The sequence below is a fragment of the Triturus cristatus genome, chromosome 7 (genome assembly GCF_964204655.1).
Source record: "Triturus cristatus chromosome 7, aTriCri1.1, whole genome shotgun sequence".
Taxonomy (NCBI): domain Eukaryota; kingdom Metazoa; phylum Chordata; class Amphibia; order Caudata; family Salamandridae; genus Triturus; species Triturus cristatus.
Genome location: NC_140590.1, coordinates 650,735,915 through 650,762,765, shown reverse-complemented (window position 1 = coordinate 650,762,765; position 26,851 = coordinate 650,735,915). Strand labels below are relative to the sequence as shown.

At 49.6% G+C, this 26,851-nt stretch overlaps 1 pseudogene; it reads left to right on the top strand.

Moving 5' to 3' along the window:
* The first annotated feature begins 24,961 nt into the window (after nucleotides 1-24,961).
* Nucleotides 24,962-26,200, top strand: LOC146810290 (actin, cytoplasmic 1 pseudogene; annotated as a pseudogene).
* Nucleotides 26,201-26,851: the final 651 nt, after the last annotated feature.

The following is a 26,851-nucleotide window of genomic DNA, read 5'->3' as shown; positions in this document are numbered from 1 at the left end:
TCATTTCATGTTAAGATTGATTCTTTGAAGATGGTGGCTGCATCGGTCAGGATTTAGCGAGCTCCGTAGTCGGGTCGCACTTAATCCTGAAAAATCCTATTCATCCCCACCACAGCCTGTATGCCAAACCATCTGCCTGGCTGTGGGTGCACACCTGGAGGCGGCAAGAGAATGCTGCCCCTCCCCCCAGAGCGAAAAAAACAAGTGGTGCACTTGTTGACCTGAGGCCTGCTGGGAAGATTGCCGCAGTGGTCCCGATGCACATCAGTGGTTGCATGCCTCGGACATGACCCAAGGGGTTGTAGGCCTAAAGACCCTGTCCGCGGACCGAAGGTGATCTGAGACCATGTCCGCAGGCCCCTTGAGCAGGATACCTCACTGCGCGACCCCCGCCAAGCCCTTGTGCTGGCCGTGCTAACTCTGACCACCAGGAGCTTGCACCTGGTGTGGAAGCAAGAATGGATCGCCATCCGCTTCACCGTGTTTCTTTGCAGGGCTGCATGCAGCACGGGGGCTCCCCCTGAACCAGCAGAGTGGCACCAGGTTTGCAGCCGCCACCCCCCCTTATGGTGATGATGGTATCTTCTGAGTCCCACTGCGAGACAGCACCCCTAAGGTGAAACTGGACAGCCCTTCCTGGCTTCCTAGGGCCGATCTGGAACACGTGCCCCTCGCTCGCAGCGACCTGGAATTTCGGGAGACATTGGGGTAAGTGGGTGTTTGGAGATGCCCTCCCATGTGAAGATAGTTGCCCTGGGGAGTAACCCATATGGCGCAATGCTTCCAGAAACAGGTCGCTGCTTGAGAAGTGCAGTAAGGACCTCTGGGGGCTGACCCACATGGGCATGTGGCATGCTACAACTGCTGGCACTCCTGGGCCCTGGAGTGCAATGACATCGCACACCACCCTGGATGGGCACTGAGAAACTGTGTGGACATTGCCCGAGGTGCTGGGGTGATTCACATTGGGGGACGGGTCTGGCTACTGTCCCCCATGGAGACGTGCAAGATACTACCTGGCCCACCCTGATGCCCATGATTCAGCTGGGGTCTGATGGCTGACTGGTCCTACTACCACTGAGGTTGCTGAGGTGCACGGACCTCCGCTATACATGTTTTTCTGGATCCACCATGGCCCTGATGACCTGGCTTGACTGGTAATTTTCCTGGGAGGTGTGGATGGTTGACTCGTGCTGTGGCTCACGCCTCTTGAGGCCAAGGCGGACTGGAGCTAGGACTTTCATCAGCTCCCTGTCTCACATGTTGGCTGCACTATAAATCAAGTATTCACCCCCTCTTTTTGATTTTGCGACCTGCTGGGCCACCGGGAGTTTCTTGGGATTGTATTGCTGTCACGGGTGATATGGAGGGCTGCGCTAGATTCACCCCACTCCCTCCTTGCTCTCATATCCCCCTGGTATATACCTAACACGGGGAAAGACTGACCACAGAGGGGAGTGCAGCAGACTAAAATGGATCAGTTTACAGCCCCCCAGAGGGCAGTGAGAGGTGACCCTCAGCATTGAGATGTGGCAGGCGGCCAGGAAGAGCCTCAGGGGCTCACCAGTGCACCGATATTAATGGCGATTGAGGAATCCGGCAATGCAGTCCAGGCCAGGATGGATGCAATTTCATAGGACATTGGCCTTCTAAGGATAGATCTCCGTAAGGTGGCCGAAAGATCATTGGCCACCAAACAGCATGTGACCGAACTGCAAGGAGAGGTCACCTCATTGAAGACAGCACTTTCTGACTTATCTGCCAGGATGGCAGATTTGGCGCGCCATGCCGAGGATGTGGAGGGCCACTCCAGATGCTGTAATCTTTGCTTTGTTGGTTTTCTGGAGGGTGTGGAGGGCCGAGGGCACTCTTTCTTTAGTGCTGGATCAAGGAGACCTTCCCAGCTGCCGCTTTGTCTTCTATATTTGTTGTTCAAAGAGCTCACCGTGCCTTTGCCCCAGCGCCACCTTTGGGGGCCCCATCATGTACAATGATTCCAAAGATACTCAACTACAGAGATAGAGATGCCGTCCTCCGGCCAGGTCGGACAGATTGGGGATCCTACATTTGAAAAACATGTGATCTGCATTTTTACGATCTGCACCAGGCAGGTGCAGCAAATGCGGTTGAGTTTTGGGGGAGTGAAGCAAAAGCTTAAGGCTATGGTTCTCCATTACATGCTTCTCTACTTAGCTAAGTTGAAACTTGCTGACCATGCACATTTCTTCACTACCCCTGAGGCTGATTGGAACTGGCTGGAGGTGCACGGTGAAGGCCGGATCAAGGCCTCACCCCTCTGCGACACCAGAGATCGGATCGCTGGAACCCACCACTCACGACTGGCATGTAGATGACATGGGAGATGGCTTCTCGGTCCTCCCAGTGTGTGGTGGTCTGCTGTGATGGCATCTTGGATCTTGAGCGACAAAGATCTGAACATGAGGAGGTGAGGGCACTTGTAGAGGTGATGACTGCCTTCAATACAGATGACAGAATAGCCGATCTACTGGAAGAGGCCCCAGCACAGGGGAATCCTGATGCCTCCATGCCAGACGTTAACTATCATGAGTGCACCCCGGTGGTGGCGGAGATGTGGGCCTTGTTGCCACAAACATGAACTTGCTGGTCTGGATTGGCCAGGAGCCATGGCATATACTTTAAACGTACGCACTCCTTAAGTACGACATGTCAGGTTGTGAGTGGGGGATGAATGTGGAGCGACCGGCCAGGCCACCCCTTCACTGTGGGTTCGCCAGCTGATGCTAGAAAGTAGTGCATGTTCGTACAAGTGAGTGATCGAAGTAGTACTTGTATTGCACATTGAGATATTATGAGTCTTAGTGTGAATGTGAGTAGTGTGTGTGTGTGTGTGTCAACCACTAGGCATGTGGGGTTCGTCTAAGAGCTGCTGCGGCTGTAGTAGGCACCAGGCATGTACCCCACCCATGTACCTATTGGCTCATAGAGTGAGCGAGGACTTGAGCGAATTGATTGAGGGATTGGTGGCGGCCTGGAAGAACGTGAGGGGGGCCCTGTCCTTCCCCTTTTTTTATTTTCTCTTTCCTTGGGGATACATTTGTTATTGGCAATTTATCGACAGGGTGGGTTTGATTGGATGAGATGATGAGGAGGCAAACATTGTTGTTCTTCTGTGTTTACCCTGGGGGTGGGGTGGACCTAGTTTTTGTTGGTTTGAATTGAACTGGGACAGTTGTGAGACTATGGTATGACATGGGTGTGGAGGGTTGGGGGGAGATATCAGGCAGCATGATGACACATTTTAAGTTTGTAACATGGAACATACAGGGGCTCAACTCCTAAGTGAAAATATACAGGAAACAGACTTATTTGAATGGGCTTGGTGTGCATATTGCACTGCTGCAGGAGACACACAATTGAGAGTGAGGTACTCAAGGAGCACAGGAAATGGAGAGGTCAGTTGTACTCTGCCACTTACTCCAACTCCCGGGAAGTTCTAACGTGGGTGGTCCCACAGGTCCCCCTTCAGGTTAGTGGCTTCAGGGCAGACAGCGAAGTGCGATACCTTATATGACATGGCCTTTTAGATGGTATGGAAGTATGCCTGTTGAATGTCTATTGCCCCAAATGTGTACAACGGCGATTTTTACCTTGAGCTGCAGGAGGAAATACTCCCATACACGGGCGTCCCTCTGCTGTGAGCGGTATACTTCAACTGCATACTGGATGGGAAGTTCGATCGTCATCCGTCAAGGCTGCACACAAAGCCGTTTATGGCAGAAGCCCTGTGTAGAGTGATGGAATGCCTGCACTGTGTAGATGCCTGGTGGGTAAACCACCCCAGGGAGAGGGAATTCACTTGCTATATGCCGACACATGAGACTTATAGCCGTTTGGACCATTTTTTTGTGTCCAGCAACGTAGTGGCTGCCATTCAGCAGACTGAATTTCAGGGCAGTTACCTTTCGGCTCACATACTGCTGTTGCTGGACCAGGGTACTGGTGGCATTGAGCCGCGAATCCCCATTTGGTGATTACACCCGAGGGCAAAGGATGACACATTATTCAGGGAGGAACTCCACAAGGTGACTACCAGCTACTTCAACTCTAATTGCCTGTCCACCAAGGGGCGAGGGCTGGAATGGGACATGTTAAAGGTTGTAACATGCTGGGAGTGCCAGTACAAAATTAGCAAAAACCAAAGGAAATGATGGACGGAGTGTTGAACATTGCAAGCACTCACCCCCAGTCAACTGATCTGGGTTTAATCCATCACCGTTCTTTAGCCCACTCTGCCACCCCAGTTCAGACATGGCCATATGCAAATCAGTCTGACCCTGTGCCTCATGGGAACAGTCCAGCCCGAACTGCCAAGCCATGTCTTCCCTGGACCGGAAACAAGCTTCCTAGGACCGGTTTCTGGCATTTCAGCCGTCTTCAGCCAGGCTTGCTTGAATCCAGTGGCAAAGTGAGCAAGGGACTCACGTCTGAGCATACCCTGCCAACTTATGGCGAACAAAGCAAAAACCAAAGGAAATGATGGACGGAGTGTTGAACATTGCAAGCACTCACCCCCAGTCAACAGATCTGGGTTTAATCCATCACCGTTCTTTAGCCCACTCTGCCACGCCAGTTCAGACATGGCCATATGCAAATCAGTTTGACCCTGTGCAACAAAATTAGCAGCATGATGTGCTGTCTCAAATCTGAACTGTCCAAGGCTGAGAAGACGATAGCAGGCCTTCAGCGTACTGTGTCCAAAGAGGGGGAGTGTAGGGAGTCCTTGCTGGAGGTCCAACTTCGAGTCAGTGACATTTGGGAGAGTTTAGATTGTCTTACTAAACGTGAGTACCGTCAGTCGCTACATCAGGAAGGTGGCAAGTCAAGGAGACAGCTAGCATGGCTGCTGAAGAGGGAAGGACTGGCCCCACTCATTCTGTTGCTGAGAGATTCCGACAGCACAGTGGTGGCCACGCAGACCGGCATTAATTCACTTTTGAGGGACCACTTAGACACTGTTCACGTTGAAGACCCCGTGTGCCCCCTGTGGGTGGCAGGATGCTTTCTTGGATGATCTGGTCTTCCCACACTTTACGAAAGCAGAGTCAGGCCCTTGAGGAGGACCTTCAGGTGGAGGAATTGCAGGAGGCAGCTGGCGTCATGGCACGTTGTAAGGCCTCGGGCCCAGATGGCCCCACCGGTAGAATATTATCAGGCTTTTTCCGGAGTGCTGCTGCCCCGCCTGTTAGAGACCCTTCAGGAGTCTAGACTCAGCGGCTCCCTGACACAACGCATGAGGGAAGCTCAAATTATCATGCTCCTGAAGCTCGGCAAGGATCTGAGGACTTTCAGCTCGTATCGCCCCCTGTCCATGTTGGAACACTAAAATCCTGGCTAAGGCCCTGGTGCTGTACTTAGGGCCGTGTAATAACCCACTCAGTACATGAAGACCAGTGTGCTTTCATGCCTGGGAGGGGGACACAGATGAACTTGCGGAGGCTGTCCTATGACCTGCACTCGTGGCGGGCACTGATCTTAGGGCTGCTGTGGTGGCATTGCACATTGAAAAAGCCTTTGATACGCTTGGCTGGGATTGTCTTGGGGAAGTACTGCAGAGAATGGGCCTGGGACCGGTGTGTCTCGTGGGTGAGGCTCCTTTATGCCCAACCAGTTGTCACGGCTCCCCGATTCTCCTCAGGATCTGGGCGATGCTGAATAGTGTCCACCTCCTGACATCCCCAAACTCTGATTGATAGTGCTCCAGAGTATTGAGGCGATCAGGCGAGGGAAAGGATAGGGTAGGATCTGCGTGGGAAGGGACACCTGTAAGACAAGAGTATACAATTACAACCAACTCGCAGATAGTCTACTCTCATGAAGTCTCACTAGTCATCGCTCATACCTGCCACGGGGCTTCTCTGAGCACCAGTCTTCCCGTTGGGCTGGCAGGGTACTTCTATATACTGAAGAAACAAAAAGGCCAACACGTTAACACCAAAGTCCCTGTCGATTCATTCCTCCACCCCGTTCATACACCTTCGTCCTCGTACGTACCAAACAACGCCTCCCCACACTCCTTGTACTAGGACTCGAAGAAATGATAATCGGGCAGTGGCCTCAAGAACCCTTTACTTCAGGGCTTCTCTTCCCCACCAACAGGTCTCGGAGTCTTGGAGATTGAACCCAGCTCCCTCTCCTTGGTGGTGCTGTAGGCACTGTACCTCCGTCAAAGAAATGAAGAACTATTGGCCGGCTCCACCCACATGGCTGCCGGATGGCCACTAATAAAGAATACAGCTATAACAAAGACGGTTCCACAAGACGGCCGTCTTGGGTCCAAACAAGGTTTTTTGTCCGCCGTGCACACATACACGGCTTAGCTGACCAGGTCTGTTAGCGTCCGGACTTGCCGCTCCGGAAATCCAGAAAACGAGAGTCCCAACGGCGTCCTTCAACGAATCCCACCGTTTCCTCGACTACTTCGTTGAAGAGGCCTAGGTCCGTCGGCCGAGATCCCTCGGCGGGTTTCTACGAGGTTTCACTAGACTTTGGTTGAGCCGCAGCAGCGTGAAACGTCCTCCGCTGCGTTCAGGTTCCAGAATCACGAACAACGCCACGACGCGTTGTTCGTGTCTATAAAGTCTTTTAGCCCCTCCCCTCACCTGGGGTTGCTGGGACTTGTAGTGTTCGCCTACCAGGAGCTCGTAATCCCGTAGGCGCCCTGATTCTCAAATCCTGACAGTACGTCCCCCTCCCCAGCGCCTCCTTGACCCTGGCTTCTCAGGATAGCGGGCATGAAACCGGCGCACCTTCAGAGGGGCATGAACATTCGTGCTTGGCTCCCAGGAGTCGTCCTCGGACGAGAACCCCTTCCAGGAGATCAGATACCACAATCGACCACGTCTGAATTGGGAGTCCAGAATGCGGTGGACTTCATACTCCAGCTGGCCGTCCCGTACTATCGGCGGAGTCTTGCGGCTCTTGGCTTTCCTCGCCGGTTTCAGAAGACCACAGTGAAACACCGGATGAATCCTTAACGAGGCAGGCAGTTTCAACTGATACGACACAGGGTTGATTTGTCGCACCACCGTATATGGTCCGATGTAGCGGGGATGAAACACACTGCGCCATCGAAAGTGGATGTTCTTTGAGGAGAGCCACACTTGATCCCCCACCCGATACTCCGGTCCCTCTTGCCTGTGGCGATCGGCCCAGTGCTTGTACTGTTGCTTAGCTTGTCTCAGAGCGCCCTGTAGCTTTTCGTGGAGCTTCAAGAGCCTGTCCACTTGTTCTTTCACCGTGGGCTGATTCCGTACTTCTTGGGGAATCGCCACCGGCAGTGTTGCGGCATGAAACCCGTGATTGGCTCGGAACGGTGTTTCTTGGATGGAGCTGTGCCAGGTGTTGTTGTACGACAGCTCAGCCAACCACAACAATGAAACCCACGACTCCGTCGCTTCTTCTGAAAAACAGCGCAAGTATTTTTTGAGGGTTTGGTTAAGGCGCTCGGTCTGCCCATCAGTCTGCGGGTGGAAACTGGTGGACAGAGCAGGCTCCATATGTAGCGCCTTGCACCACATGCGCCAGAACCTTGCCACGAACTGGGGGCCCCTGTCTGAGACAATCACTCGCGGGAGGCCGTGTAACCTCACCACCTGGGTCAAGAGCATCTGCGCTGTTTGTCCTGCCGTGGGAAGGTTTTTGCAGGGGATAAAATGCCCCATCTTGGTTAGGCCATCCACCACCACCAAGATAGCGGTGAATCCTTGATCAGGGGGTAGGCCTAAAACGAAATCCACGCTGATGGTGTGCCAGGGTTGTGGTGGTGTGGGCAACGGCATCAGTTTCCCTCGAGCCTTGTTGTTTTCTCCTTTAGACCGGGCACAGGTCTCGCAGTGAGACACCCATCGTTTGACATCTGCATTCAAACTCTCCCACCAGAAATGTCTTTGCACCAGGTGTATCGTTTTCTGGTTTCCAGGGTGTCCGGCCAACACCGAATTGTGACACCAATTGAAAGCCTGTAGCTGTAGCTCCTTTGTGGGCAGGAACAGCCGGTCCTTGTGGAGAGGTATCCCGTGTTTCAGGCCTCTACAGGGGTCCTGTTCCACCCAGCGCTGCCACCGTACCTGGGATCGACTGGCCTTGACGTGCTCCATGAACTTCTCCGCGGTGATCACACACAGGACTTTCTCCGGAGGGACTATGGCTTCCAACGGTGGTTGCGCCGCTGCTTCGCCCTCTCCGATCCTCGATAAGGTGTCTGCTTTTCGATTGTCTGAGCCTGGACGAAAGGTGACCACGAACTCGTATTCAGCAAAGAACAACATCCAACGGAGCTGTCTCTGCGATAGGAGCCTGGCCGTCTTCATGTATTGCAGGTTCTTGTGATCGGTGTAGACGGTGACGGGATGAAGAGCCCCCCATAAATAGTGCCTCCATTCCTGGAAGGCCCTCTTGATGGCCAGAAGTTTCTTTTCAGCCACCGAGTAGTTGGTTTCCGCAGGACTCAATCTTTTTGACAGGAATGCCACGGGATGTAACTGTCCCGTCCTCTTGTCTCGTTGAGACAACACCGCCCCCACAGCCACGTTGGAGGCATCCGCCTCTACTATGAAGGGAGCGTCATTTTGTGGGTGTCGCAAGATGGGGGCTGTACAGAAGGCTTCTTTTAGTTGACGAAAGGCTTCCATGGCTTCCGGGGTCCAAATGAACACGGCCCCCTTTCTCAGCAACCTGGTGATGGGAGAAACCAGTTGCGAGAAATGGGAGATGAACCTCCGATAATAATTGGAGAACCCAAGGAAGCACTGGACGTCTCTCACACAGCTAGGCACCGGCCACTCCTGCACTGCTTTCACCTTTCTCTCAGCCATTCTAAACCCCCACGGACTCAGAATCACTCCCAGGAATTCTACTTCCTGGACTCCAAACTCGCACTTGTTGATTTTGCAGTATAGCCGCTGTTCTTGTAAGCGTTGGAGAACCAGTAGTACGTGACCTACATGTTGCGCGGGGGAGCCAGAGAAAATCAGGATGTCATCGATATAAACGATGACAAATCTGTCTATGTACTCCTTCAAGACGTCGTTCACGAAATATTGAAATGCCGCCGGGGCATTACAAAGCCCGAACGGCATCACAAGATATTCGAAAAGACCGAATCTGGTCTTGAACGCGGTTTTCCACTCATCCCCATGGCGGACTCGGACCAGATGATAGGCCCCTCGGAGATCGAGCCGGGTGTAAATGGTGGCCTCCTTCACCTGATCCAGCAACACAGAGATGAGTGGCAAAGGGTATCGGTTCCTGATGGTGTTTTTGTTTAACATGCGATAGTCTATGCATGTTCGAAGATCGCCGTTCGCCTTCGATACAAAAAAGAGGGGGGACGCCGCGGGCGAGCGGGAAGGGCGAATAAACCCCAAGGCACAGAATTTGTCTAAGTATTCCCGCAGGTGTTTGGTCTCGGGCTCCGATAAGGCATACACCCTACAAGCGGGCATTACTGCCCCATCCACCAAGTCTATCCTACAATCGTACTCGCGGTGGGGCGGCAGTGTCTCTGCCTCCTTTTCGCAAAACACACTCCGGTACCTGGCATATTCCTGCGGTAGTGCGGTCTCTTTTTCGACCGCCATGGCTACCTGCCAAATCGATGCCAGGGCGTGCGTGTGGGGTACAGACCCCCTCTCCTTCATACACTGTTCTAGGCACTCTGGGGAGGTGAAACAGACAGTTTTCAGTCTCCAATCCATGGTTGGGTTATGTCGCCATAATCACGGCATCCCCAAGATTATCTCATATTGCGGGGCCTCGATGATGTTCAACTGGATCTCTTCTACGTGATCCTGCCGCTCCCCGTGGAGAACCAAGACTATCTCCTCCGTCTGTGCGGTGATGGGACCGGAGGTCAGAGGAGTCCCATCCACAGCTAACACTGTCTCAGGTTTGAGAACCGGGACCCTAACCAAGCCCAACCTACGTACCAACCCGTCGTCCATAAAGTTGCCTGTGGCGCCCGAGTCTATCATAGCAAGAACCTGATGTGAGGCTGACCCGGTCTTTAAGGACATGGGCAGCACAATATGGGTTTCGGTAGTCTTTCTCTCACCCACCGCTAGCGAAGGCAAGTTCCACTCTGTTGAGACTGTTTCGCTCTTGGCTTTGTCTGATGGAAGGTTTTCTCCACTGGCTGTGACTGCCACCTTTTTCCCAAACGAACCGGTAGGTCGTTTCTTGGGCTTCTGGGGGCACTCTCTTACATAGTGGCCCTTCTTCCCACAATACATGCAGAGTCCCAGGACCCTGCGACTTTCTCTCTCGGTTTTTGACAATGGAGGTCGTATAGCTCCGACTTCCATGGGTTCGGGCACGGGTTCAGGAACTACTGGCGGGGCTCGCCTATCCTGCTCCCATCCTCCTGCGCCCCTCTCGCCTTTTCTCGCTGCGAGCCTATGATCTAGACGTAGTGTTAAGTTGACTAACTCCAGACAGGTCTTGGGTTGGGGTTCTATCTGCGCCAGGACGTCTTTAAGGTCATCCTTTAACCCGTGATAGTACAAGGCCATTCTTTTCTCCTCGGGCCACGCTGTCTCCCCCACTAGTCTATTGAACGTTGTCATGTACGTAACCAAATCTTTCTTGCCCTGGCGCAATTCTAACAGCTCTCGGTCGGCACTAAGGGTGGTAGCCCGTCGATCGAACACGCGTTCAAACTCCGCACGGAAGGCGTTCCAGTCGGTCAGCAACGGATCATCGTTCCTAACCAACGGAACCGCCCAATTAGCGGCATCCCCCGTCAAATACGAAACTGCAAACGCCACCCTGGAATGATTCGTCGGGAATGACGACGGACGGCATGAGAAATGAAGCGTGATTTGGGTAAGGAACGCCTGTATCTTTAAAGGATCTCCCGCATACCGCTCGGGACTAGCTAAAGGTATGGGCGGGGGAACTGTGACCTGAATCTGGGGTTGTCCAGCCCCTATATCAAAGGGGTTCCTCGCCTGTCTCTCCACCCTATCTCTTAAGGCGGCTGTCTCAGCGCGAGACGCCACCAACTCTTGTTGCACGGCCGCTAGGGCTTGGATCACCTCCTCTAACGTGGCCATCTGTGCTCAAAGCCCAGACCGGGAGGAGTATGTTTCTTGGGTTCGTGATTCTGTCACGGCTCCCCGATTCTCCTCAGGATCTGGGCGATGCTGAATAGGGTCCACCTCCTGACATCCCCAAACTCTGATTGATAGTGCTCCAGAGTATTGAGGCGATCAGGCGAGGGAAAGGATAGGGTAGGATCTGCGTGGGAAGGGACACCTGTAAGACAAGAGTATACAATTACAACCAACTCGCAGATAGTCTACTCTCATGAAGTCTCACTAGTCATCGCTCATACCTGCCACGGGGCTTCTCTGAGCACCAGTCTTCCCGTTGGGCTGGCAGGGTACTTCTATATACTGAAGAAACAAAAAGGCCAACACGTTAACACCAAAGTCCCTGTCGATTCATTCCTCCACCCCGTTCATACACCTTCGTCCTCGTACGTACCAAACAACGCCTCCCCACACTCCTTGTACTAGGACTCGAAGAAATGATAATCGGGCAGTGGCCTCAAGAACCCTTTACTTCAGGGCTTCTCTTCCCCACCAACAGGTCTCGGAGTCTTGGAGATTGAACCCAGCTCCCTCTCCTTGGTGGTGCTGTAGGCACTGTACCTCCGTCAAAGAAATGAAGAACTATTGGCCGGCTCCACCCATATGGCTGCCGGATGGCCACTAATAAAGAATACAGCTATAACAAAGACGGTTCCACAAGACGGCCGTCTTGGGTCCAAACAAGGTTTTTTGGCCGCCGTGCACACATACACGGCTTACCTGACCAGGTCTGTTAGCGTCCGGACTTGCCGCTCCGGAAATCCAGAAAACGAGAGTCCCAACAGCGTCCTTCAACGAATCCCACCGTTTCCTCGACTACTTCGTTGAAGAGGCCTAGGTCCGTCGGCAGAGATCCCTCGGCGGGTTTCTACGAGGTTTCACTAGACTGATTGGTTGAGCCGCAGCAGCGTGAAACGTCCTCCGCTGCGTTCAGGTTCCAGAATCACGAACAACGCCACGACGCGTTGTTCGTGTCTATAAAGTCTTTTAGCCCCTCCCCTCACCTGGGGTTGCTGGGACTTGTAGTGTTCGCCTACCAGGAGCTCGTAATCCCGTAGGCGCCCTGATTCTCAAATCCTGACACCAGTGGCACCGGTCTGGAGTGGGACTGTGATCTCGGAGTGGTTTTCCATCAGGAGGGGCACGAGGCAGGGTTGCCCTCTCTCCCCCCTCCTGTTCGCCCTGGTGATGCAACCCCTGTTGATCCAGCTGTGGCTTGACATAGGCAGATTGCGGGTTTTAGTGGATGGCCACGCCCATGTCGTCTACCCCTAGGCAGATGATGCGTTAATATATGTTGCCTGCCTCAAACACTCGGTGGGTGCGCTGCTGGAGATCATGACTGCGTTAGGAGAGTTCTCCAGATTACAGGTCATCCACCAGAAGGCAGTGCTTTTTCCCTCGGGCCGGTCTGGAGGGGATGATTGCAGATGCTCTCCCTGCGACGGGGCTCTGCTGGGAGTGTGATCACGTCCGATACCTAAGCATACAGGTGGCCCACTCCAATGAAGCTAATTACAGCCTGAATATAAGCAGGGTTCTTGATCGCTTGCAGGGCTCAGTCTGCTTTTGGAATCATCTGTCTCGCTCCGCCATGGGAAGAGTGGCATTGAGCAGAATGGTGTTGCTTCCGCGCTTCCTCTATGTCCTACAAAACTCCCTCTATCGTATACAGCGGACTAACTTTACCAGATTGAATAGTCTCTTGGTGTCACTGGTGTGGGCAGGGAAGGGGAGCAGAGTGAAGCTGGAGGTGTTAAAGTTAGACGTGGAGCTGGACGGCCTGGGTCTTCCAGACCTGCGGTCGTATTACTTTGCTGGGCTGCTTCAGTACACATTGCAGTGGTGTGTGGAGGCCCGAATGGAGAAAATAAATTACTAGCAGAGTGGGGAGCAGGGGCATACCTCCCTGGATGTCTGATGAGGGGCTCAGGTGTTCATAGTCAGGCAGGTGGCAGAGGTCTGGAAACAAGTAGTCACACATGTGCTGCAGAGGGCTCCATCTGCCCGGCTACTTCCCATCAAATGGTTGACATGTTATACACAAATACAACCCTTGATGGACCTCATGCAGTGGTATGATGGGGACAGCACCACAGCTAGGGATTTATACCTTAATGGGGCTTCTTCACTATGGAGGATGCGTTGGACTCATTTCGGCTACGTCCTGGCCTATTTCTGCAATACACTAAGGTTTTCATCACAGCACACGTTCTCTGGGTCAGTTTCCATGCAGAGCCAGAGGAATTACAGATGCTGGGGCTCCTCATAGCCCCAGGTTCCTCCTGGGGCTTGATCTCCACACATATACAAAGCCTTGGAAGGCTGACCGTAGGGTGGACATCACCGGCAGATCACCCGACCACCAGTCAGCGACTGGTGGTCGGGTGATCTGCCGGAGCCCCTAACGGATAGTGAATAGAGAAGGGCCTTTGCACAGGTCGGTGAGGTTGCCAGCAATGCCCGTTTCAAGCTCACCCAATTATACTATCTGCATTGCACTTACCTCACCAGCTGCATAGCCTCAATGTGGCACAATTCCCGACCTGCCCCAGATGCGGGGTGGAGCCAGCAACATTCCTCCACATGACATGGGACTGCGAGAAATTGCGGAACTCCTGGGACGGGATATTGCAGGGGCTGCGGGAGATCACTTGGGTCGGTATAGTGGCCTCGCTCAAACACCGTTTACTGGGGGTGCTTCCGACCCCAAGGAAGGTGACTCGGATAAACCACAGGTTCACCCCGTTGGGGCTTGTATTGCCCAAGCAGTGAATAGCTAACCACTGGCGTGCATCAGCCCCCCATGTTGGACGCCTGGCGGGCAGAACTGGGCGAATGGGGAGTTGCAGAGGAACGACGGCTCTGGCTGGTACGCACAGACGAGAATGCGGAGTGAGACCTGGAGATACGGAGCGATATGTTGGAGTGCTTTTTGGATGAGGGGCCGTGCCCGGTGGCATCTCTTGAGTGCTCTCTGATGGCAGATCTGGGGGCGCCCCCCGAAGATGCGCTGGATTCGGCCCCCGGTATTTTGGATGGTGTGGTCGCTGATTTTTCTGTAGCTCCCACCCCAGGTTGTATATTGCCACAGGCTCAGTCCCTCTTCCTCTTGCCTATTGCGGTGAACACCCCTCCTCTCCCCACTCTGTCCTTGGCCCTTGACTTATTGTCACCCTAGTGGGCGAGATCTGGGGTCGGGTAGCACACACTGATTCTACGCTACCACTGCTGTTATGTATTGCTGTAGACTACATTTAAATGTTTTGACTATCATTAAGTTGCTTAGACTACATGTTCAGAAAACACAGCGCAGATACAGTCTTATGCATGCCCCCTGCTCTGATCTGGGGCAGTATGGTTGGGTATCTGAATTGCAGGGACTACGGAGGTGGGTCTCGCCCCCTCAAAGCTGACCCTTTTCGTTGTTATTTATCACTTTGCTTAAGACTGTACTGGAACGCTATGGCTCACACATGTGACGCTGACCTCTGTATTGTGTTGTTTATATGTGCTATCATCTGTAACTGCTTAATGAAATCAAGTTTTAAAAAAAATTGAATCTTTAAGTTATTCATAGAGGCAGATTTATCAAGACTGCGTTGGTGCAAAGTTGCGCAAAGTGACGCAAACCATGCAAAGTCTTGATAAAGGATCTATTTTCAAGAACAAATCATTCCCACGCTACTACCCATGCTTTTTGATAAAAAGCCCTATTTACTGAGATGGACAAACAGGGCATTGGGCTAAGAAATAATGCCTCGAGGCAGGCGTTAAAGTCTTAAAGTTAGTCTAAGCTAACTTCCGCTGCAATATCTGTGCCAGTCTGTTTGTGCACCAGTGCTAGGGAAAAGAGCACCAGCATTATTTCTTAGTGGATATGGCTCTGTGATTCTGTCTTCAGGGCCGGACTGGCAGTATCGGGACAAGGCGTTTCCCCAGTGAGCCGGAAGGGTGGGGGCGGTTTTGAACCAGCTGTGCTGTAATATCCACCCCTGTAACAAAAGCATCCCAGCACCACCACCCTCACTGCCCCTGCTCCCCTGGCGTTGATACAACTTAATTGCCAGGGCTGGTTTACGTTCTCAGTCCAGTCCTGGCTGTCTTCCCCTAGTGCAATACAGCACAGTAACTTAGGTTGCTGCACGTCCTTACACTGCTTTTCAATATTTCTGCCCCATTGTGTACAATCACAATATAATAGCAAAGCTTGAGTTTACCAAAATGTTGCCATGGTCGGTTGGTGCAAATGCCATTAATTGCACTTGGTGCTGGTGCTAAATTCAACTGATATTTGTGCGAATCGACAAGTGTGAAAATTAAATTTACACCAACTAGCCGGTACAGACCAAGCTGACCTGAAGTGTGGAAGATGGAATCAAACACATAAAAATGCAAAACATTAGGCAGAGTACTGAATCATTCTTTTAATCTTTGTCTCACTTTAAATAAATATGCATTTTGGTTGTTGAGTCATTTGAAAGCCTGTTTGAGTGTTTGGGATGGTTTGCTTAGAATGGCTCTACACCAACAGCAAAGCACTTGAACTCTCTACTGGCAAGGATAAAGTCTGTCTGTGACCATCTAGAATTCAGGAGTAAGCTAAGTGTAAGTTTACTATTCCTCTCTCCACGACTGCTGCATTTTGAAGAAAGATATATTGTCACAGTACCTGTGTGTGGAATTAAGAATAGTAAATCTATATTTGTCTATTCTTATATACCTTCATGATATTATGGTATTCGATGGTCTGGCTACAAAATATTTGTAGGCGACATTTAAAGCACAACATTCTGGTAGAATATCACATAATAGTCACGTCCCCCTGCAACACCCAGTGGGGGTATATGCATAGTATTGGGACACCATTCTATAGGTGGAAGAGACTGTGACAAACCCCAGAGAAGGCCAGGACACCATGTTGGAGATCCCGGGATGCCGTGGACGCCTCACACATTGACACAAAGCTTACAAGAGAGATAGTTAATAAAGTCAGAGAAAGGGAACACAAAGGAACCCTAGCATGAAGGAATGCCCTTTCCTGGGTGCAGTGTTTCTCAATTCTCTTGGATCTTAGGTATTGCTTGTGCTGTCGCAGCTAACAGATTCTCAAATGTGTCCATGATAAAACACCTGGCAAACAGAGCAATGAGACCCTGCCAAGAATCCCAATTTTCTCGGTGCTCCATGACGGTGTGGTCTGAAACAATACCAGCCTCCTTGACCAGCCTGAGGACAATTACGACCTGCTGGAGAACAAGTATTGGCAAAGCCAATAGGTCTCTTCTATGCAGAGCTATTGACTTTGACAATATGTTCTGGCCATGTTGTACACCAGCTTGGCTGCTGTTCAGCATAGCTAAAAGTTAGTGCTATAAAGTAGTGTGTGGTGGAGTAGAGTGGAGTGTTATGGAGTGGTGCGGAGTGGCGTAGGGTGGCGTGAAGTGGCATAGAGTGGCACAGAGTAGAGTTGAGTGGCGTGGAGTGGAGTGATGTAGTGTTGTGGAGTGTTGTAGAGGGAGTGGAGTGTCGTAGAGTGGAGTGGCATAGAGTGGAGTAGTGTACTAAATTGAAATGGCATAGAGTGGAGTAGAGTGTTGTAGAATGTCATAGAGTGGAGTGGCATAGAGTGCAGTGGCATAGAAAGGAGTTGTTGAGTAGTGTGCTGTAGAATTGAGTGGAGTAAGGTGGCATGGAGTGGTATAGAGGGAGTTGCGTAGGATGTTGTAGAGTGGAGTAGTGCTGTAGAATCGCATGGAGTAGAGTGTTGTGGAGTGGTATAGAGTGGAGTAGAGTGTCATTGAGTGGAGTAAAGTGTAATGGAGTAGAGTGTCATAGAGTGCAGTATAGATTGCAGTGGCATAGAATGGAGTGGCACGGAGTGGAGTGGCTCATAGTGGATTGTTTCAGAGTAGAGTGAAGTGGCGTAGAGTGAAGTGGTGCAGAGTAGATTAGAGCGGCGTAGAGTGGATTGGCATAGAGTTCACTGGCATAGAGTGTAGTGGCACAGAGTAGAGTGCATTGACGTAGAGTGCAGTATCACAGAGTACAATGTTGCAGCTTAGAGTGGCATAGGGTGGAGTGGCCTAGACTGGAGTGGTGAAGAGTGCAGTGGTGTACAGTAGAGTAGAGTGGGGTATAGCATAGAGTAGAGTGGTGCAGAGGGGAGTAGAAAGACATAGGGTCAAGTGGCGGAAAGTGAAGTGGTGCAGAGTAGAGTGCAGTGACGCAGTGTGGAGTAGCATAGAGTCTATTGGCATAGAGTACAGTGGGGAGGCATAGAGTGGAATAGCGTAGAGCAGAGTAGGGTAGAGTGAGTGGAGTGGTGCAGCATAGACTGAAGGGGCATGGAGAGGTGCAAAGTAAAGTGGAAAGAGGCAAAGTGGAGTATGCATGGTGCGGTAGCGCACTGCCATTACACCCAATACATCTTCAATTGAAATTACTATTACATTTACACAGACATGCAGTTTTACTGATAAAAAGTATACAGCGCACAAATGATAATGTGTAGAAATGTCATCACCTATTGTATTGATATTTTTTTATTGTATTAAAATGTTTGTTTTCCACCACACTTCAGAATTATCAAACAATTTGCTTCATTTGTGCTTCCCTAATTCTGATATATTCTGAAATATCTGCACAGTGCATTTACAGACATTTAAATTTTGTTGTGTGCTAGAAAAAAATAACATTGTACAGCCTTTCATCCAGCACACCCCCAGTAACCGGCATGATTGTCACATAAATCATTTCACTTTGAAGTCAGAGAAAGAAAAGTAAACACCAAGCTCCCTCAGAAGACAGAGCCTGACATTTGACTTCTGGCTTTAAATGTACAGCAAATGTGACAAGATAAGAAAAATATTTAAAAGCCTTTTTTTTTCAGAAATCAGGAACTTTGTGGAAGGATACTGTAAATAGGGTATGGGCCACGGAGGGGATACACTCAATCTGGACAGCCTAAAACAAATGAAGGCAGCAAAAAAAGTAAGCAAATATGAATTACAAAACACAAAGCCAATGGTAAGCAATCGGTGGAATACATTCCCAAGGAAGGTTCCAAATGTCCTCAAGATGTTGTTAGCAAACCGGACAGCTGTGCTGTCTGGTAGGCTTCGACCTAAAAATGGGAGATTAGGGAGAGACATAGCTCAGTTGTCAGCAGGCAAATATGCTGGTCTTCAACTCTGTGTGAAGCAAATCTGTGGTATTTTAGTACACAAAGGAAAACACAGTGTAAGAATTTTACTACTGTTACATAAGGGCCGGGAAGGATCCCCAAAAACCACCATGGTTCCAGGTTACATAGAAACCAGCACACACCGATGCAAAGCTTTCAAGATAGTTAGTGGATAAAGGCGGAGAAAGAGAGCACAGGGAAAAAGGAACACCATTCTGAGGGAACCAAGGAAGGGTAAAAGATAAAAACATGGAGGGACGCAAAGTTTGAGTGACAGACAGTAGCAAAGTAAGGAGTCATACAACACATAAATCATTGCCAGGCAAGGTTCTGAGAGTATGGGAAAGCTTAATACGTGTTGCTCGAAGTAGAATTCTTTAAAAAACAGAAGACAAGAGGTGTTTGACAAGACAGGAACAGTTTGTTTAATTAAACAGATCAACTGGGAGAACAGTTACAACACTAGGTCTAAGGACGGTCTCAATTTACATTTGGTTGGTGTTCTTATATACAAGATACAATAGGCAATAAAAGTTTTCCGGCATACCATATGTGATGAGGAATGTTGGTTGTTGCCTTTAGAGTCCTAAATTAATGGTAATTCGTTACTACAGGTGGGTCTTGACCTCGCGTGGACATTGTATGGCGTGACTGTGTCCTGATGTCCGACATGGGAGCACGTGATCTCTTTGTGTGGTAGGTCCTGATTGGCTATGTGTTCTTAACTCATGTGGCATCTGACTTTATGGTGTTTTTAGGAGGGCGCTCACCCCCTCCGGCCATGTGTGCTTTATTGGGGCAATCTCCCCTGACCATTGTAATGTCTATGCGCCTATCTGTGGAATTGATCAAGGGTTTCCTGCCTGAGTGTTTTTCTGTCAGCTACCCCACCTGTGACCTATCAATCAGCAATTCCCGGGTCTAGGTCTCAGGCCTAACTGCATATTTGCGAGTCGAGGTTGGTGTAGAGTTTACAACAGGTGAATCTGTTAATAAAGATGGTTTCATTTCCATCAATATATGCCTCATTCTCCATATTAACATACTGACTACCGTTTATGACCTGTTAAAGCTAGCTCACCACCCAGAAATCCAGCAGATTCTAACTCCATTACTCGATCCAGTCCTCTATCCTTCAGCTTCCATGGACCTGTTCTTCATAGACATCATCTTACTCTGTTTCCAAGTAGCCTGTGTGCATAATAAACAGTCCTTCATGGGTTACAGATTTTAGCTTGGACCACAAGCCTTTATATAGGAGTCTGATGCGGGGGAATATCAACACCCTGAAGAGGGGCGAAAGAACTGGCAGAATGAAAAGACCTTGCTTAATCTGTCAGGTACCACTGTGTCCACGTCACTGAGGTGGGGTGCAGACAATGGCTGCAGTGCTGCTCCACCCAACGACCAGGCTGAAGGCCTACTTCAGAAGGCAAATGCTCGTCTGCCAGTTCAGGAAAGCCTTTTTTGTCAAGTTGTCTTTTCCTACAGCTACCGCCTGCCCGTTGGCCTGTGGCAGAGATACCAGCAGGATTGTGGATTTCTCCTTCCCAGTTCGATGACTGGATCCTTTCCCATAATCATCATGTAACCTTTCACAATCAAGTTTTGAATTGGAGAGCTGTGTTCGGGTGAATATAAAGGAGTTAAAAAGACTGGTTCTAGAGGGCATGGACTGACGGTTGAGCGGGCATCAGCTCCCAAAGGAGGGAGTCTTTCACTCATTCGTCTTGATATGTTTCTTAGTATCCTGTGGCCCAGGCTCTAGGGAAGCCTCATTGACAGTTATTAATGTGGCCTTAGTCTAGTTAAAATTGTTTTCTACAATTGTTTTGTGATAATACATGAGAAGAACTTGACCTTAAACTCTAAACAACAGCATAGACAGAAGAGCGACAAGCAGACAGATGAATGCATGGATGGATGGACGGACGGGCGGGCGGGCGGGTAGATAGATAGATAGATAGATAGATAGATAGATAGATAGATAGATAGATAGATAGATAGATAGATAGATAGATAGATAGATAGATAGATAGATAGATAGATAGATAGATAGATAGATAGATAGATAGATAGATAGATAGATAGATAGATAGAAGCACTGCAAAGCGAGTCAATCTCTTCTACTGACATTGAGGTGCTCTGGTGACCTGAAGAATTTTAAGACGCAAGGGGAGTGATCTGCAAATGTCAGCAGCACCCCAACATACCGTAATGTCACAAGCACCCCGTGGTGCCATTGTGCGTACATAATGGATTGTTAAATATTGTATGTTTATTTATATATTATATGACTCACATTATTTTTGTGGGGTTTTTCCCCCGGCTTTGTTCTTAATGGCTGAAACCCTGTGAATCACATGGATGAGTGTTTCCTGGGATCCTGGAATGCTTACTGTTTACAATTTAAAGAGCTTCATTTTGAGGCGATCCTTTTTAAAAGCGGAGTTCAGGGACTCTGCCGCCCATTTTCTATCTGGCGCAGCCACCTTCTCACCCCATGAAAGGGAGAAGCGATCCTCGGCTGTCTTTAATTATCGTTAAGGGGAGCCCCGCTGTGATGGAAGCGCTTGAGAAGGTTACTATCTGAAACCAGGCTTGTCATCAAAAATTCATTACTGTACTTTTTTTTATTTTCTTTGAGGTTTGTAAATTGCGTGATTCTTTAGCCGTCACTCTCCATAATTAATACCAGAAAGCGAAAATCACATATAAAAGAAAAGAAAAATGTACATCACCCCAGGAGAGCGTGTTCTTTTTTTAGTTTTTTTCGCTTCAATATCATACAAAAAGAAATGAGATAAGTGTCTGTCATTCCCTTCCCATTTGTTATAGCGTCAGTCTTCAAGCACAATTAGCACGGTTCAAAGTCGCACGCAAGCGTCTCAGATTGACAGTAGAAAGCACTGTTGGGGTGGCGCCAAGCATGGTGCCACCAAGCTACGCTCTAAATTGGGTGAGCACAGGCTCAGGATCATCAGAGAGCAGGATAAATCACAAAATTCGACTGCCATAAAAAATAGTCACGCGGATTATGAGCAGAGGCTGAGTCAAAGGAAGATCCTGACCGTGAAGGAACATGAGGACACCACATTGTAAGGTCCTTATTGAAGCCCAACTGGTACGATGGTTTCCGCGCAGGGGGAAAGTCACTCATCTCTTGGGTTCTTCAGTCCTTGTGTCTGGTTTAGTTTATTACATGGCCACTGGCTTGGTTGTTTCCTGTCCTGATGTCGCCTTGACAAAAAGTGCTCCTTAACTACTCTCTTGCACAGAGATACCAATGGTTGATTTGACACGTAAGATGGACAGGCCTGTTGCCTGTTGGATAGTGGTACCATGTAGACCACAATGATGGGGCCAATGTGGAATAGCGTGGCTGGTGATATGGGCGAGGGTGGGGTGAACGTTGTCTTCAGACTTCGTGGCCCCAAGAAAGCATTTGCCGTATGAGCATCCATCCATGACCTCCAAATTCCCTGCCATCATCACGTTCACCTAATCCCATCTAAGGCAAATACAGAGGATCATAAAGTAATTCTCTATTTACTGTTTTTCTATTTAGCATTATTGCCAGATTTGGAGTTCTGTACAAGAACGGAGAAGCAACATCATTGAAAACCAGGGTTGGGAAACGAGAGATCTGCAAGACCTGGTGCAAACATGGGTCCGTGCTGCATGATCATTACAGGAAGGTGGTTGTGAGGAGGTAAATGCCTCAAAGAGGTATATTTTCAGCTATTTCCTAGTGTGCATTTGGATCGATGGTTCTGATGAGTGCAATCTGAGAATTCCAGAATGAATGGACCACTACTCTGAAAGCATGGCCTCCCTAAAGTGTCAATGAAGTTGCAATGTTCATAGTGATGTCATATCAGCATCTGCGGGTAACCACTAATCTAACTGCAGCATTTCATTCCTCTAGCACATACCAACCCGGAACGGCCCACAGAAACTCTAACTAGGATGGCATCAGAAAACCCAGCATGCATCTGGGCATCGTATAGGTGGGCTCAAAGAATGAGATCCGATCACATTCTACTCCACTTTCTATTGGTCCAGGACTGGAAACTGATCAACCAGCAGAAAACAGTGCTCAAAGTCACATGAGAAATGTAGTCTTACTCTTGACCTTGATGCAGGCCATATGGTTGAAGCAGGGGGAATGACTGTGATCAGGCGAAAACTGGTCAGGAAAGAAGGAAGGTCTCAGGAGCCAGATCTGCACAATAACCAAGAGTTGCTGGATGTTTGCGCTGCTGTGGATCGTATGTAGGTATCAGCTGGAACATAGTTACTGGACAAGTATCTCTGTACCATTAGCTCACCAGGGTGGCTGACCTACACCATTGTGGTCCCTGAAGGGCTTTGACATAGCCACGTCAACATAGAACACCTCTGGCATGTTTATGCCACCCCATCATGCACCTGGAGGACCTATATTGTGCCTCAGGGACTGCCACATTAGATCTCCTTCGCCCACTCACCTCGGCACTACACTCTCAATGAGGCCCGCTGTAACTACAACAATGGACCATGGGATGAGGATGGACATACCTTTTCTTTCTTCATTTGCTTTTTGACATGTGACAGTGAAGGTGAGACAGAAAGTGTCACCAAGGAATAATAACAAAATGAGATTTGGGCAAAAGACTTGCGGATTTTCGTATTACACCAACCAATGTGTGTGCAACTTTTCTTCACGTCCATGCCTCGAGTTTCAAACAGCACTGAGCTGCGATGGTGGAATCTAGAGGCATGTTTGAAAAATAATGTCGGCGCGCGGTGCTACGCCAAATATGACAATGCCGCACTCCCACATTCTTTAAATGCAGGGATGCGCCGTATTCACAAGAAAACGGCTCATCCCTGTGTTTCCCCCAGCATAGGTACAAAAAAAGCTGCCTAGCGCCAGTGCAGGCAGTGTGCCACCATGTCGCAAGGGTGCCTGCGCTGCAGGGGCGACTGTTAATGTGCAGGAAGGTACACCTTCCTGCACATAAACAATTAATAAGGACGATTTGCTCCTTCTTCCGCTGTTGTCCCCTGCTGCCAGTGGGAATGGTACGAACCGTGAGTCGACGGAGAGGAATTCACTCGTCTGGAGTGCTGAGTGCATTTCAGAGACCAGTTTACTCCTCCGAACTGCTGGCCTCGTTATAACAGACTTGTAAACCACAATCAGACAGCACCAGGCTCCAGCTGTCCGTGGGGGCGAAGCCAGGGGAGGCCGGAGACGGGAGACACGTAGGAGCATTGCCGGCCGAGTCATCCATCCCCTGCGCCCCTCTCTATGACCAGCGGCACCACCCCAGCGCCTGGTAATGCGCCTCACACAGGGCCTTTTCATCCATGCCATGAAACTTTACGAGTCTGGCTCGGGCCTCCACATAGGAACACAGACGACGGAAACAACATGCTGGCGGCCTCGGATAAGAGCTCAGTAATTATTAGATATGTTAAAGGAGAGGGGATGTTGGCTCCAGAAAAATACGCACATACACCGCCCAGGGCCTTACAGGGGAACGAGGCATCGATCACACCGAGTGCAGTGCTCGCCCTCAGACTCCATGAGGGCAAGAGGGGGCATCCTTGATGGGATATCCAGATGGCCAGTTACAAATGGTTTCTACTGGATACAGTGGTCCTCTTTTGAAAAGGCGTAAAAATAATCACAAACCATAATAATAAATGGTGTCATTCTTATAATTATTATAGTAAAAAAAAAATATGTAGCGCTTCAAACCACTATTCCTGAGTGCTATTTCTGAGTGCTGATATGGATACGACTTTAGCTGGTTTCAGTTGCTTCCAGGTTCCGGTACTGGGGTCTAATGATTTCGGTAGTTTTCATTTGCTATTACGTCTCATTTATATTCACCCGCTGGACATTAATAGCCCAGTGTAAAAACCCATATCTCGGAAGCAGATGTCATTAAAACTGCTTGTAACTAGTTCCGTTGGAATTTCCACCAAGACACGCGGGGTCGGGCTCGAAAGGCAGGGCCGGGCTAACGGAACTGCAAACACAGCCCAGGTCTGATGGACTCATTGTTTCAAGTGTCACAATAGGGCTGGAGCCAGCCTGCGACCAGCTGCTGCTCTGTGATGAACTCTGAAGCATCCAGGACCCGCACCGCCTGCCTGGGGCAGACCCCTTCCTACTGAGTGCTGTTGTGCAGAGGTTGCCAGAGCAAGCCTGTCAGTCATTTGTGCAGGGTCTAGGAATAAAATATCATGCAGGGGCTCATCAGCACGAGCAGCTGTTTCTTTTTTTCCCATTTTTTTTTCTCACTCCTTTAACATGTGCACTTTATTTGAATGTCTTCAATTAAGTGTACAGGTAAGCCCTCCCTCCCCACATAATGGCACCACATCTTACTGATGTCAGAAGAAAGTTTGTAAACCTTCAAACATCTAATTGGGGATTGTCCATAAAGGACAAGAGGAACAAAATTGAAGATACGGACCACGTGTTTTAAGGCGAAAGATACAAAAGACTTGTTGGGTAACATAACTTCACATACAAGCAATACTATCACCAATGTATGATTTCTGTACAAGCACCATGGAACTGGGCAGCCTTCACAGGGCAGCCGCTCTGAGATTCCTCACCACTCTCCTGCCTAAAGACCTGTCTCTCATCTCCCCGGAACCGCCTACCAAAGATCAAAATGGATGATGATATTGCCGCACTCGTTGTTGACAATGGATCCGGTATGTGCAAGGCCGGCTTCGCTGGAGATGATGCTCCACGTGCTGTCGCTCCATCCATCATGGGGCGCCCAAGACATCAGGGTGTAATGGTTGGCATGGGCCAGAAAGACAGCTACGTTGGTGATGAAGCTCAGAGCAAGCGTGGTATCCTGACCCTGAAGTACCCCATTGAACATGGTATTGTCACCAACTGGGATGATATGGAAAAGATCTGGCATCACACCTTCTACAACGAGCTCCGTGTTGCCCCAGAGGAACATCCTGTACTTCTAACTGAAGCTCCACTCAACCCCAAGGCCAACAGAGAAAAGATGACACAGATCATGTTTGAGACCTTCAACACTCCAGCCATGTATGTGGCTATCCAGGCTGTGCTGTCCCTGTATGCCTCTGATCGTACCACTGGTATTGTGATGGATTCTGGTGAAGGTGTCACCCACACTGTGCCCATCTATGAAGGTTATGCCCTGCCTCATGCCATTCTGCGTCTTAACTTGGCTGGTCGTGACCTGACAGACTACCTCATGAAGATCCTGACAGAGAGAGGCTACAGCTTCACAACTACAGCCAAAAGAGAAATTGTGTGTGACATCAAGGAGAAGCTCTGCTATGTTGCCCTGGACTTTGAGCAGGAAATGGCCACTGCTGCATCTTCAACATCCCTGGAAAAGAGCTATGAATTGCCTGACGGTCAGGTGATCACCATTGGCAATGAGACGTTCAGGTGCCCGGAGGCTCTCTTCCAGCCGTCCTTCCTTGGTATGGAATCATGTGGCATTCATGAAGCCACATACAACTCTATCATGAAGTGTGATGTTGATATCCGAAAATACTTGTATGCCAACACAGTGTTGTCTGGTGGTACAAAAATTTACCCCGGTATTGCACACAGAATGCAGAAGGAAATCACAGCTCTAGCACCAAGCACAATGAAAATTAAGATCATTGCCCCACCTGTGCGCAAGTGCTCTGCCTTGATTGGTGGCTCCATCCTGGTCTCCCTGTCCACCTTCCAGCAGATGTGGATCAGCAAGCAGGAGTATGATGAATCTGGGCCTTCAATTGTCCACCGTAAATGCTTCTAAATGACTGTAGCTCAATGCAACTTGACAAACGTAACTTCGCAAAAAAGAACCAAGACAAGGCATGGCTTTTTTACTTTGTTTTTGGCGCTTGACTCAGGATTGGAAACGGGAACAGAGGAGGATGGCAGTATTGTGGAGCAAACATTCCCCTTGTTCTACAGTGCATGGAGGACTTGATTGTACTTTGTCATTCCAAATTGTTCAAATGCATTGTTACAGGAGCAGCTGTTTCAAAGTTAATAAAATATCCTCCATGGAAAGAGAAAGAAAACACAGCAGCTCCAGAATCTGTCGCCATCTAGTGGCATAGCCATGTTTGCTGTTTAGCCATTAATAAAGAGAGCAGACTTGCTTTAAAGTCTATAGATACATTTTGAAGCATGGGTCCTTAAAAGCAGGGGCCCTACTGAATAATAAAGATATTTCCCAACTGGCCACTACATCTGAAAGCCTGTTGAAATGTTGCTTTATTGCCAATTACTTTCTGGCCTTGAAGTCAGTCGTTCACAGAGCTCAGTGCACTGTGGTTGGTCATGGCTGGAAACGCTCATAGCCTTTGTGTTTAGGTCTGAGAGCCGCTCTCCGTGAAGCTCTTTCCATCAAGTGCTGACACAGATTTGGAAGCTCCTCTTTGCAGTGCTTCTTCCATTCACTTTCTTCCAGTGCCAGCTTTTGGCCAACAGCTCCTTGGGCGACACAAAAATTGGCACTCCATACACCCAAGTTCC